Here is a 13,293-nt window from a genome sequence, read left to right as displayed (position 1 = left end):
ATAATGATATAAAACCTCTAAAAAAAAACAAACAGGCTCCGGCTTAAACAGGAAAACTACACACAGCTCAGTCTATTATAAACTTGGGTGCAGAGGAATGTATGTCACATTTATCGTCAGCTAATTATACCGCTGACCTTTGACCACCTTCTTATTGTTTGCTTGTAATGCTAATGACTGAGTAGTTTGGAGCCTCTTTACTGCTACTCACGTTTTAAGTGTCTGTGCTCATGAACACTAGCTAAATGCTGCCACCCCTCCTTCAGGCGTGAACCTGGTCACCCTCCTGTATGTGTCAATCACTCTCCTTTGGTTTACTTTTATTTCCTGCAGAGGTCATTTTTAAATCTGACAGTCTCCTTGAGAGACTATTTTCATAAGTAGTTTGTCATCATTTCAAAGTAGCCTTGCCATAAGCAACAGCTTTACATGCCTTTCTATTTCCAATAGTGACGCGTCTTGTAGCCATGCAGCATCTTCAGGACCCAATTAAGATTTTTGAAACCTGCTAATGAGCCTGTTGTCATGAGAGCTCATAGTTTTCTAAAGCCAGCTGCAGACTTGTCTTGGAGCCGTTAGCACGGGTTAAATCAGTACAGTTGAGAAGCAGCTGAATACACTTAACTGAGAACACAGGAGAAGACATACACAGTAAATGACAAAGAAAGCAAACACAGAAACTCAATAACTGAAGAATTAAACATCAGTATATTTGTTTAATTGAAGTAATTTCATTGTATTAAACGATTTATTACTGTGGAGATTATTTTTCACAAGATAAAATGAATACCTGCAAAGTAAAAACAGAAAAAGAGACCCACTAATTGTTTCACTACCTTTGAAAAGTGATAATTGTCAGAAGAAATTGGTCATTACAACATAATTTAACCACATTTCCAACCTAAAGGTTTAAATACAGAGAATGCTGTAGTGATGGAAAGTTTTTTTTATAATCCCAAATTCTTCCAAGTCCAGCATGAATTTCACAAATCTTCATAGAACTGTTCAGCTGAAAAGGAAGAGAAACAACATGTTGTCAGCATGCATGTTCATTTAAAACACAATTTGAAGGTGCAGATTGTAATTACTGGCCACAAAAAATAGGGGGCAGTATTTTACCTTGTGCAAGCCATGCATGATTTTATAAATGTAGCAATGACACTCAAGTCAAGATTTCATCCACTTAGACACACAGTAAATCATATTATGTCCTCAAAAATGTGCAGCAAATTAAATGAAGACTTATACCCCAAGCTGAGGACCTGTGTTTAAGAGGCTGTTGCACTAACGGGCTCTCAGGAATTCTAGTGCCTTCAGTGCCTCTTCAGAGTAGAGAATGCAGCCGGTTAGCTCCATGGCTAGGCTAAGTCAGGGATGTTTACATGCAGTCAGGTCTCTGATAGCACCATGATGCAGCTGTCCGTACTATGTACTATGGTTGATAATCCACCATCATATGTTGTCCAGCTTATTGACAAGACATCAGGCGTGTTAGAAAGAGGCTGCAGCAGGTTGTGCAGGGCTGCAGTTAGCCTAGCGTGGATGCCAGCTCACCTATGTCACTTGTGCCGTCTCTCTGCTGGCTGTTGGTCTCTGTGCGCTCCACTAAGTGACTAAACTCAAATAAGAAGAAGCTAAATGCTGCAGGAACTAAATCATTGCAACAGTATCTCAGAATTGCAGTTTGTGTGTTCTGTATTAACTGTAGTTTTAGTTTTAGGTGTAAATTAATACTGCTAATTGCTGTACAGCAAACATTGTAGCTGCATTTACTTATTTGTCCTTTCTGAGGACAAAGTGAATGCTATAGTGACTAATGCCCTTCGAAGCCCAAGAGGTATTATAAGACAGGATGGGTTAAGGGCTACCTGGTTAGCATGCCAATTCACAATACCTTTGACATAAAACTGAAATAACTTCACACCCATTTTTCAATGTTTTAAATTGCAAATCTGCCCAAATCTTACAAATTGCACCTTTAATGACCCAAGTCAAATATTTATTGTTTCCATAATTAGTCAAAAACATGCTCAGTGATTATTTGGCTGTCTGCTGAGGTGTCTGGCATTAGATACTTTCTGGCCCGACTCGACTCTGTATTGGAACAAAACTTTTCAACATTTCCAACTGCTTAGTGATTGAGAACATCACACCATGCAACCAGAATCTCGTTATTCCAGCTCTGACGTCTTAACAATCTATTTCCTGAGCTATAAAAGCCTCTGCCAGAGCAGAGAGGTTATATGTCACCTCCTCATGAAACATTGTGTTGGATGTTGGCTCAGATTTTTTTCCTGTCTTTTTTTTCCTTTGACTCATTATAAGTATTGCCTGTACATTATTTTATCAAGCAAATATTATGAAACCAACTATTACATGACAGGCATATTTTGATAAATCATTTTGACTGTTTTCTGTTTGTTTATTGGCACTTTTACAAAATATTATATACAATGAGATTTTTGATAAATAATCTTCAGTAATGTGGCCAATGAGAAAGTAGGTAAGGCAAAATAACAGAACAAGTAGACACTAAAAAGTCTGCTAAATTTAGACAATGACATCACTGTACTGTGATAAAACTATAACCTTAATTCCAAGAAAAGTTGGGATGCTATGAAAGATAGATTAAGACAGATTGCAATTAATTGCAAATCCTTAGAAACCTACATTCAGTTGAGTACAGTACAAAGACAACATATCTAATGCTCAAACTGGGAAGCCTTTGTTTTTTGTAAACGAACAAACTAATTCTGAATGTTATGCATTCTGTTTATATGTAGGAAAACACTTTAGCCATATTATGATATCCAAAATCTAAGCTTGTGTTATGTCCAGATGTCAACAAAGTATTTCCCAGCCCTAATTATTAGCAAAGTAGATTTTTGGCTGAAGAGAAATGGACTGATGAGTCTTGTCTTTCTTGCAGGAGTCTGAAAATGCTGATGGAAGTTGGCTACACCAACGGGCTGGAGCCTGACCTTTCCCAGCAGTATCCTCCACCTTTACTGCCCAAACCTGGCAAAGACAACGCGAGGCTCCAGAAACTCAAGAAGAAGAGAGCCAAGAAAAAAGGCAGCCTCTCCCAGACGCCCGTCCCCTTCCGCTCCTGTTTGTCGCCTGTCAATGAAGCGAGCACGGACCTCGAGCACAGTGACCAGTCCAGCCCGCCAAAGACGCCGGATTCAATGTACATTGCAGACCCCTCGCTGTCCACTTTCCCCTTTGACTCCCTCTGTGATCCCTCTGCATCAGCATTCCCTTATCCTCGGAGCAGCCCCTGTGGCCAAACTGGCAGCTTACCCCCTCAGCCCCACATAGCTCAGGTCAGGACTTGTGAGGAGCAGGTGGCCCCGCTGTATGAGTGCTCCTCGTTTTTATTCGATGATGTGTCTCCTTTCATGATGCCACCTCCAGCTTCACCACCCCCATCAACACCTGAGCAAGTTCCAGCACCTCCTCTTCCCGTGGCTTTCAATTTAAACATGACACCAAATTCCCATGGGTCAGTCACAACAGTCCCTCCAGTCGCTGTCTCACAGTCCAGCACGAAAATATCAACTCACAGCCTGACCCTATCCCCAGCCGCCCCCAACTGTGGCCCAGGCCCGGCACTTTCTCAGGTTGCAGACCTACCTCCAGTTCCAACATTGCTATCAGTTTCAAACACTCAACCTTTTATTCCCAGCCAGAGGGAGACAAACGCCAGTTCAAAGGCCAACGCTCAGAGACAGACATCTTTAACCACCAGACCTACCATTAATGGCAACTATGTTACGAGCCAGATGCCTCCTGAGATAACTGCCTCAAAAATATCACTTGTTGAAGCTGTGAAAGACACGAGGCCTGACCCCCTTCAGAGCAGGATTTATACATCAAAGGCAACATTTTATGAGATCTCTAAACCTCCCTCCATGCAAGACCTCACAACCATAAACCCAACCTACCACGGAGCATCATTATCTGATGTGTACAGAAAGAAAGTAGCTGTGACAGTGATAAAAAGTGATCAGAAACTGAATGCATGCATTTCCCAATGTGGAAGACCTAGGACTCCCGCTTGCACACCAGCTCGAGTATCCACCCCCTTTATTGAAATATCTAAACCCAACCCACTTTTATTCGCTGCTTTTAACTCCTCCCAAGGTCTACAAGCTCCTGCAGTTCCTACCGAGGCTCCAAGTCTCAAATCAGCAATTGAAACTAGCAGTATAAGTAAACCCCCAGCTGCCACAGATGAATTGAAGCAGACTAATGTTAATCACATTGCTGCCATCAAACAAGCAAGCAATTACAAAGAGATAGAGTTTCAAAATACAACAAGGAGTGCAATGAATCTAAGCTTGTCCAATACTGAACTGTATCCAAGAGAGAATTTAACATCAAGTATACTTGCAGCTGACCCTGCTGTGGTCAAACCAACACTAGTAGAACCTGTTGTGCCACAAATAAACCAAGTTTCTGAAAATGAAGCTTCATTGTTGCCGAAGGTGCCATCGTTTTTATCGACTGTCTCAACAACTTCAAATCATAACCCTACGCCAGGGATTTCACGACAAGCACAACCCAGTCCAAACCCCCTGTCGTCTCCTTATCGTCCTCCTGTACTCGATGCACGCAAGTCTTTGTCGTCATTATTGGAGTCTCAAATGACATTGGCGACCTCAAAGCCCAAATCTCGATCAACATATTATGGGCTTACTCCAGCTGAGTATGCTGCCTACGGTGGGATAAAGACTGCCTCATCACGTCATAGCCCTGTTCTCACCAAGGCTGATGAAACTCCTTCAAACAAAGATGCAGGTGTAAATGCATCACACATCACTAAATCTGATGCAACAAACCAGCTCAACGGACACCAAGATCTTCTGTCATCGATGGAGGCTCCTGTTCCTGCTGCTGATATTTTACAACCTCCGAGGGAATCTGAGCTTCCAGCTGAACGGATCGTCACACGTAGCAAAGATGTGTTTGAGGAGAGTCGGTCTGAAGCTCAAAGTATTGGAATACAATTAATTAAAACATCTAATGTGGACAAAATAAAACCTGAGATTCCTCTTGACTTGACACAGAAAACAATGCAACAGTCCACAAGTGATGTATCCACACCAAAAGCCTCATACTCTGAGGCTTCAATATCAATGCCTAAAGCAGGTGAGGTACACACACCAAGTGCGGCACTATTTTCTATAGAGGCAGCGCTAAATATGGCTCCATGCCTGACTGATAGCAAGGGTCTGTCTAGTTTTTCCTCACCTTTAGTCAAAGTAGATTCAAATGCAGAAATGCAGCATAGTGCAAAAGGTAGAGACGTCATAGAGAAAGGTGGTAATCCTGAGAAAACACCTAAAAAAGTGGAATCCAAAGTCACAAATGCAAAACAACAGCCAGGACAAGTAGAGGTTGCTCCAGTCCAGACTTACCAAACTGCGAGTGGAGTCAGTCCATTAACACCCAATGGTCCCAATGTCCAACTAACTGCCAAGCCCGTTAAAGACTTATCTCACTATAAAAACTCAGTTGTTCAGTCCCTTGCCACAGATTTGGAGCCCAAATTCTCAGGAAGTGCCACTATAAATGGTGCATTCATGTTAGGAATACAACAAGCCACCAAACTGGTTTCAGAGACACTGCTGCCCAATAAAGTGGCTGCTGAAGCGGTTTTACACAAAAAAATTGAAGCAGTTAATCAGCATATTAAAGCAAGCAGCGGGGCTACTTTACCCAATAAAACAAAAATAGGGAACATTTTGCCTTCCGTCGCTGCTAACACAGAACATACCCTTCACAAAACACAAAACTCTGAGCCCCAATTCTCTAATATATTCTCCAAAGAATCAATTAATGCTTCCATTGTGCAACACGAGCCTGTCACAGCATCTTTGTGTTCTGCACAGTACAGTGTCAGCACAGTGTCTGCGTCCATCAAAAGCCCAAAAATCACACAACAGATCAGCACTGAAACTAAAATTCCCAAAAATAGTCAAACAGTAGCAAATAAGGCCTATTTGCACAGAGAAGATCTCTCTTTGAAACCTTCTCAAGCACAGAGTGTACCAAAAACATCTGCTGTTCACACTAACTTAGTGGAAAAACCAATGACAGAAACCAAACTACCTGATCTTTCTGTCAATGCAACCAAATCACCCAACCTTTCAGGTAATAAATTCCCCTTAGATACAACCTCTAATGCGCCCTTAAAAGAGCCCCCAAAGCTTGTTCAAGGAGCAAGTTTCTACACAAACTCAAGCAGAACTTATGCAGAGGTCACGAAAGCAATTGAAACCAGTCTTAACATCCCAACTAAAGATGCAATGATATTGAGCCAAGTTAATACAGAACCGAAACATCCAACTCATAGTAATATTGACAATAACAAAATTGGCAACTCGACAGTAGACACAGCTTTGCATCCCAAATCCACTCCTGAAAAAGTAGGTTTATTGCCTAGAAAATCACCAACAAAGTTTCTTCCAAGTATCCCTATTAGAGCAGAAAACATTGAAACAAACTGTGTTATTGAAACAAGACCAGTGTCTAATCCTTTAAAAGGAAACACAGTACCTAGTAATGAAACCCAACTGTCCAACAAACCACCTGCAGGATTGCTAACACCCAGCAAGTCCTCAACAGAACTCGTCTCAACTGGACAACCAGGAGTTGTAGAGTCTATTCAACATGGTGGACACGCCACAAAAACGGCCAATTCAAGCATTAATGTTCACACTATTTTTACAGCAGAAACCAAAATACCCAATAAGCTTCCTGCACAAACTATTTCGCCAATGGTGACAGAGCCAGCAGTAAGCATTAAACCACCGTTTAATGCTGCGCCGGTTAATAAAACTGCAGTGCCTTCTAGTCCTACCATGAGGCACATCACACCAAGAAGCCCTCAGCTGAGATCAGACAGACCTGAGAGTCGATCTGCAACAAAGCCTGCCGTTGATGCAAACCCTGTTGCTGGCTCAGTTGTTCAAGCAAGAATTTACACAAACTCAAAAGCAGATGTTAAACAGATTGCCAGCCCTCGTGTTGAACACAGATCATCTGCAGCACAAACTACAACTAAAACCATAAAAGAACAACCCCCTTTCATCCAGCCAATTATAGTGAATACATCTCTAGCAAGTCCCCCTCCAAGGACAAAAAAATCTGTAATGTCTAAGACTGAGACTTCCTCAACTATCATGGCTAACATGTCTAGTACCAGTGTAGAAAAGCAAACCATTACAAGTCAAATCATAGTTTCTGGAGATAATGTTCAAACTTCTGTTATTGCGCAGACTGGGAATAATCAGATTAGGCAATCTGTCACTGAATCTAAGAAATCTATAGAAACTAATATGCACACTTTCAACGCTCAAACTGTCTCACATGCTGCTCCAAATATTCACCACTGTGCTGAATCTAAAACCCCACCCATCCCTCCTAGAGTAACTAAACCTTGGAGCACAACAAGAGCCTCCCCTGTACCTATTCGGACCTATACTCCAACCTTGCCCCAGTCCTCTCAAACTCCTGTTTCTTTAACCCCGACTACAGAAACTAAACCCTTGCCAGCTTTTATGAAAGACCAGACAAACCCTCCAGTTACACCTCTTCATAATAACACACCTAATAGCTCTGCTCAACCTTCTGCTAAGTCAGTCAAAGAGAATATCTCAAAACCAGAAATAAAACCACACAAACTTCAGGACACTTCAGTCCAAACTAACAGTGCTGAGGTAAAAGTACATTCCCAAATGCACCAGACGAAAACAAACCTAGCAACAAATTCCAGTAAGGAAGCAAAACTCTCCTCACTGAACACTAAAACTAGCGCTCCCGTGCAATCTGCTGATCCTGTTTTAACCACTAAACCCAATCTAGAAGCACAACCTCCCACTAAGCAGGTAGAATCAAGACCATCCTCTGCTACTGTCGAAACGAAACCCTCAGTTGTAAAAACAGATTCCTCACAGTTGCCCTCAGATTCAGCCCAGATTAGCTTGAAAACCAGTAATGTTCAGCCTTCGACAGAGCTGCCAGTAGAGAACATTTCCCCTGCAAAGCCAGCAACAGATACTGTCATGAAACCGCCCGTAGTTAAAGCCGCTGTGACTGACTCTGCCACTCCTGCCTCTCTGCCTCAGGCCTCAGTCTCAGTCAAAGCTCCATCCCCAAACAGAGGAACGTCACTGCCATCTCCGCAAAAAGCTGGACTCAAAGACAAGGAAGTTCCGAGGACCAAAACAGCAGCAGCACCAGCAGCACCGACGGAAGCCCCGACAGTCGAATCCTCCACGAAGTCAGCGACATCAACTGCATCTTCAACTGCTGACAAGAAGGCCGATGCAGCAGAGAAAACCCCGTCACCCGCTGAGCCCAAAGCACCCCTGAAGTTGAAGGGCCTCAAGGGAAAGCTCAGCGGGTGGACACGGCTCAAGAAGCACATGGTCGTTGAGCCGGAGGAGCCCACGTTTCCAGTACCGGAGGCCAAACTTCAGGTCGACTCCAGTGGCAGCAGCGAGAAAACAGATCAAGGTGGTGATGGTAAGATGTCGTCAGACCAATGTGCCAATCAGGAGGTGGTCAACAAAAAAGACGGCCCTGTGGCGCTGAAGATGTGGGATGCCCTCCTCTTCCAAATGTTCTCTACCAAAGAACGAATCATTGAACAGATCAACACCAGCAAGAAAGATTCGGACAAGAAAAAGGAACCGAAGGACAATCAAGGAGAAGTTCCGTCTTTTGTCAATCGCCTTCCTATTCTGCTGTACAGCCCGAGATTTGATGCCAGGAAGCTTAAAGAGGCAGCAGAGAAGCCGCTCACGAAAATAGCAGCTGTGTTTGAAAAGGGGCTGATAAAACGTAAGTGTCAGGAAGAAGAGCCAAAAGACTTCAACAGGAAAGCAAGAGGGTTCGGTTCGAAGAAGTGTAACTTGAAGTGATGCAGAAATTTATTCGGGACTGATAAGTGATAAGTGACGTGTGTTGTTTCTATGTTGTGTAATTTGTCTCAGAATAGAGAAAATAATCATGAGTGAGCCTCAGAGGAAATAAATCATACATAGAGAACCATTTGTAGATTTTGTTAATTTCATGATTAAAATCTCATAAATCAGGTCAAGTGAGGAGGTGGAATATTTTTAGGGGAAAAAAGATTAAAAGTGTCATTGATTGTTGCTTAATCATCATCTGCTTGAGCAAATACTGGAGCTAGAACTTTAACTTAAAACAATAACTAAGATTCACTAAAAAAGTTACTTGTGAAACACAAGTTAGTGTATAAATAAGCTGTTGTAGCTTTTCTAGGAAATACAGTTGTGGCATCTTTGCACTATTAATAAACATGAAAAAGACACAAGATAATACAAAGACTACTATTCTATAGACTCAGCACTCTACTTGGTAATTGATTGTTCTTTTTGACTTTGATGATGGCGTAGCAGTGGTGTTGAATGCATGTACTGTAGATAAATATACGATAGATGGTAGATAGATTGAAGATTGTTTTGATTGTCATGCTCAACTTTTTTCTATTTTTCTAAATAAAGTGGGCTTTAGTGTTCACCGCTGGTAGGCAGTTTTTAATCTCTGTAATAAATAGGGCTTTTACATTCCTGGAACAACAGGGCAGATTGAAACAGAGATGAATGGAGGGTGGAGGTCCAGTCAGTAATAATAATAAGATATGTATATCAAGTATGGGTGGAAATGAAGCCAGGGGTGTCTGGCTTTCCATCAGGGCAGGAAATTACAACCACACAGGCAGGAACATCTTAGAGAAATAAATCATGATAACTGAAAGATTTTCTTGTACTGTGCTTGGGTGATGTTTTTTAATTTAGTGGCTCTAAATAGAAATGTCAGAAATGTTGGTCCACAAATTTGATCTTGGCGGAAATATCTCAACCATAATTGGATGGAAAACCAGTAAATTTTGTTCAGCCATTCATGTTCCCCAGAGGATGAATCATAACGACTTTGGTGAACCTTTTGGACATCATTTTAATGTGCCGATACGTTTATTTACGACTAAATACATTGCAAAAATAATGACATACCCATCAGCCATACTTGTTTGCTGCTAATAATCAAATGTTTGATGGTGAACATGGTAAATGTTGTACCTGATTAATATCTGTATGGTCACAGTAAAGTTTGGGTGAAAACTTTTTATCTATTTTTGTTGTTGTTGCCCATCTTAAAATCTACTACCCGAAAGTTAACCAATTTTAAAGTTTACGATAAAACTTTTTTTTAGACATGTCAAGGACTTATCTGTTCATTAAGAAGAATCTATGAAGATAAACTGGAAAAAATAAAAAAATTTAATGTCACAGGGTCTCATGCTTGAACATTTTGGTATTTACTTTTCTTAACTTTCTCTTAACTTTTATATTTTATATGTGATTTTCAAACTCAAAATCACTTCAATGTATTGATAGACAGACAATAAAGAATAAAGAAAAAAATCAAAATGCAGAAATTAATGCAGCTACAGCTGCTTCACCTCAATCATTTCTACAAGCAATGTAAGAATCTGTTGGAGTGATTCTTGCATGAGGTCCATTGATCACAACATTATTTTCAGCCAGTGTAACAAATGATATGGGTTGTGATTTCCTGCCTTGTGTTGGATCGCTCAGGACTAAGAAACAATATTACTGAATAAAGATTGTTACTAGGAACGTAGAAGTTGAAACCAATGAATGATGATGATGATGATGATGATGATGGTGATGACGATGATGATGATGATGATGGTGATGATAATGATGATGATGAAGATAAGTCCTGCTGTAGGAAGACAGACTAATGGGAAACTGAGTGATATCTGTGGAAGACGATGTTTCACAGCTTGGAGGACTTTGGTGCTGCCGTAGCAGATATTAGCATGTTGTTGTTGTTGTTGTTGTTGTTGTTGTTGTTGTTGTTGTTGTCGTTGTTGTTGTTTTTGTTATTTAGAGCCTTTTTGTCACAATATTGGATTTAAAAACTGGCTGTTTTTTAGATGAGGGGGGCTTTAAGCTACCCACAGCCCCTTTTATTACACTGATGCTTAAACTATAACATGTTTTTGTTTTTACTGTGTGATTCTCAAAAATGCATAAAGTTTAATGTGAAACTCTTGTCTTGTTTTTCTGTTGTTTTTTTTAAATCACAAAATATAACAGAACTAGTTACAACTGCAGATTTAAAAGGTGACTCGACCTTTGAAAGTGTATCACAAATACATAGTTTCATTTAAAAACAAAAAGGTGAAATAATTAAAAAAAAAATCAAATATTACCTAAACAGGAGGAAATAGTGCATTTATTGGGGACTATTTTCAGCATTGGACTAATCCATATTTGTTGCGGTGAGTAATTGGGTCAGCAGGACGAGTAGGTAGGATTGTAACTGAATAGTGATTATAAATAAATACATGAAACAAAATTAAACCACAGGTAACAATTAAAATATTTCTTACATTATTTCACCCCAAACTGAATTAGTAAAGGATGGCTGACTTCTCACCTGACTGGCAGTTTGTATCTTCACTGTTGTCGTCCACAGGAACCTTCTCATACTTGCCGTGACCCGCCACCACAAATTTATATCTTTTACCGGTCGAGCTCTCCTGAAATTCAGTTAATAAAATAATATTTATCAGAGAAAAATTCACAACATTTACACTGTAACTTGTAACTTTTAACATCCGGAGTGTGCAAACTGTTTCACCATATTTTCCCGTCACACTATTAATGTACTAAATGAATGCTTGATTAGAGTTTTATTGACACAAACTGTAAGTGTTGCTTTAGTTTTTTTAAAGTAAATTAAAATAAATAACATAAATCTTTAGGTTTGAAACATTTGGGATAACTAATATATCCTTTATTTAACCAGGTAAAAGTCTCATTGAGATTAAAAAACTCAACTAATAACTAATTACTAAAACTACATTTTAATGAAGAAAGATTACTTTATTACCTTTAATCTTATTCACCTTTTCAACGAAAAAGGATAAGGGCCAGGTAGGAGAAAAAATTAATGAGAGGAGGAATTTATTTTTTCATTATGCAGTTCAAGATAATTGTCGAAATGATGAGAATAAAGTTTTTGTGTTCGGTAAAGTTGTAAAGATGTTTTTACAGATTGGTTGTTCCCATGTCAATAAGTAATCAGAAGTACTTTGTTTTCTATCTGAACAGTTATTGCAGCGACAACCTGATTTTCATCAATGTCATAAACATTTAACTACCTCAATATTTTAGGTGTAGTAGAATTAAAATCCTCTGTTTCTTGGTAGAAACTACCACAACTATTGTTTTGGGAAAATCTGCTTTTATGTAATTTATGTGATTTTTTTAAGACATATATTAGATGTATTGAGGAAAATCAGGTTTAACTCAAAATGTGACTTTATTCTCCACATTTTGATTTTTTTCTCGAAGTTCATAGTGAAACTTTTTTTTCTCCTCTTCTGTACTTTTCAGCATAACGGTTAAGAAAGTTTTTGTGGTTAACAGTATGAAGAACATTCCCTTTTTTCAATCATTGTGAAAGAACACACTGTTATCCAATAAATAGATAAAGATTTAGTTGTGTGCATTCATACCTTCCCATCCTTTCTCGAAGATAATGTGTCACCGATGCTCTCCCATAGATTCTTCTTGTTTAAAACACCACCAGCCTTCATGTCCTGCAAACACACCAACACAGGGTCAGTGCTCAGTCTGACTGATCCTGCTGCAGCCACAGGGAGGCAGACTTCCACCGACTCACTGTTACACTGAGCCCGGATGATTTACACCAGATGAGAGGAGGCTGGGTGTGGTTGCATGAAGCACAGGGGAACAGAGAGAGGAATGCTGATTGAAAAGAGTGATAAAACAAAACTGAGCAAAAGTTAGTTTGATGGAAACGTTGACAGAAGTAAACATTTGCTTTAAATTTCACGTCACAGAACTAAAGCTGGATGGAAAAATTATGAGCTCAGGGGTAACATTCTCAGTCAAGCTTGCCAAATAAACAGCACCTCAGTAAGATAGTGAAGCGAGGAGAAGATGTGTCATAGAATTGTGATTATTCAGGGTAAAGTTCAGACTCACTGCAGGTCTGCAGGGCGAGCTGCAGCGGCTCCCATCTTCACTTCCTCTCACCCACTGATTAATAAGATCTGCCACACCCACTTTTAAACCATCTGCATCCTGAGAAACAGAAGAAGACTGTGAAACTACATCTATTCATCCTGAACATTTTGTTTTATTCTGTACCTATAATGTTCATGAATGCAAGGCAGCAGAAAACGTCAAATCATCC

At 40.1% G+C, this 13,293-nt stretch overlaps 1 pseudogene; it reads right to left on the bottom strand.

The window, feature by feature from the left end:
* Positions 1-689: 689 nt before the first annotated feature.
* Positions 690-13,293, bottom strand: part of LOC131981818 (non-muscle caldesmon-like) — a 35,368-nt pseudogene continuing 22,764 nt past the window's right edge.

The sequence above is a fragment of the Centropristis striata genome, chromosome 2 (genome assembly GCF_030273125.1).
Source record: "Centropristis striata isolate RG_2023a ecotype Rhode Island chromosome 2, C.striata_1.0, whole genome shotgun sequence".
In the NCBI taxonomy this organism is placed as follows: Eukaryota; Metazoa; Chordata; class Actinopteri; order Perciformes; family Serranidae; genus Centropristis; species Centropristis striata.
The sequence above is the reverse complement of the archived record's forward strand: the minus strand, read 5'-3'. Positions and strand labels throughout refer to the sequence as shown.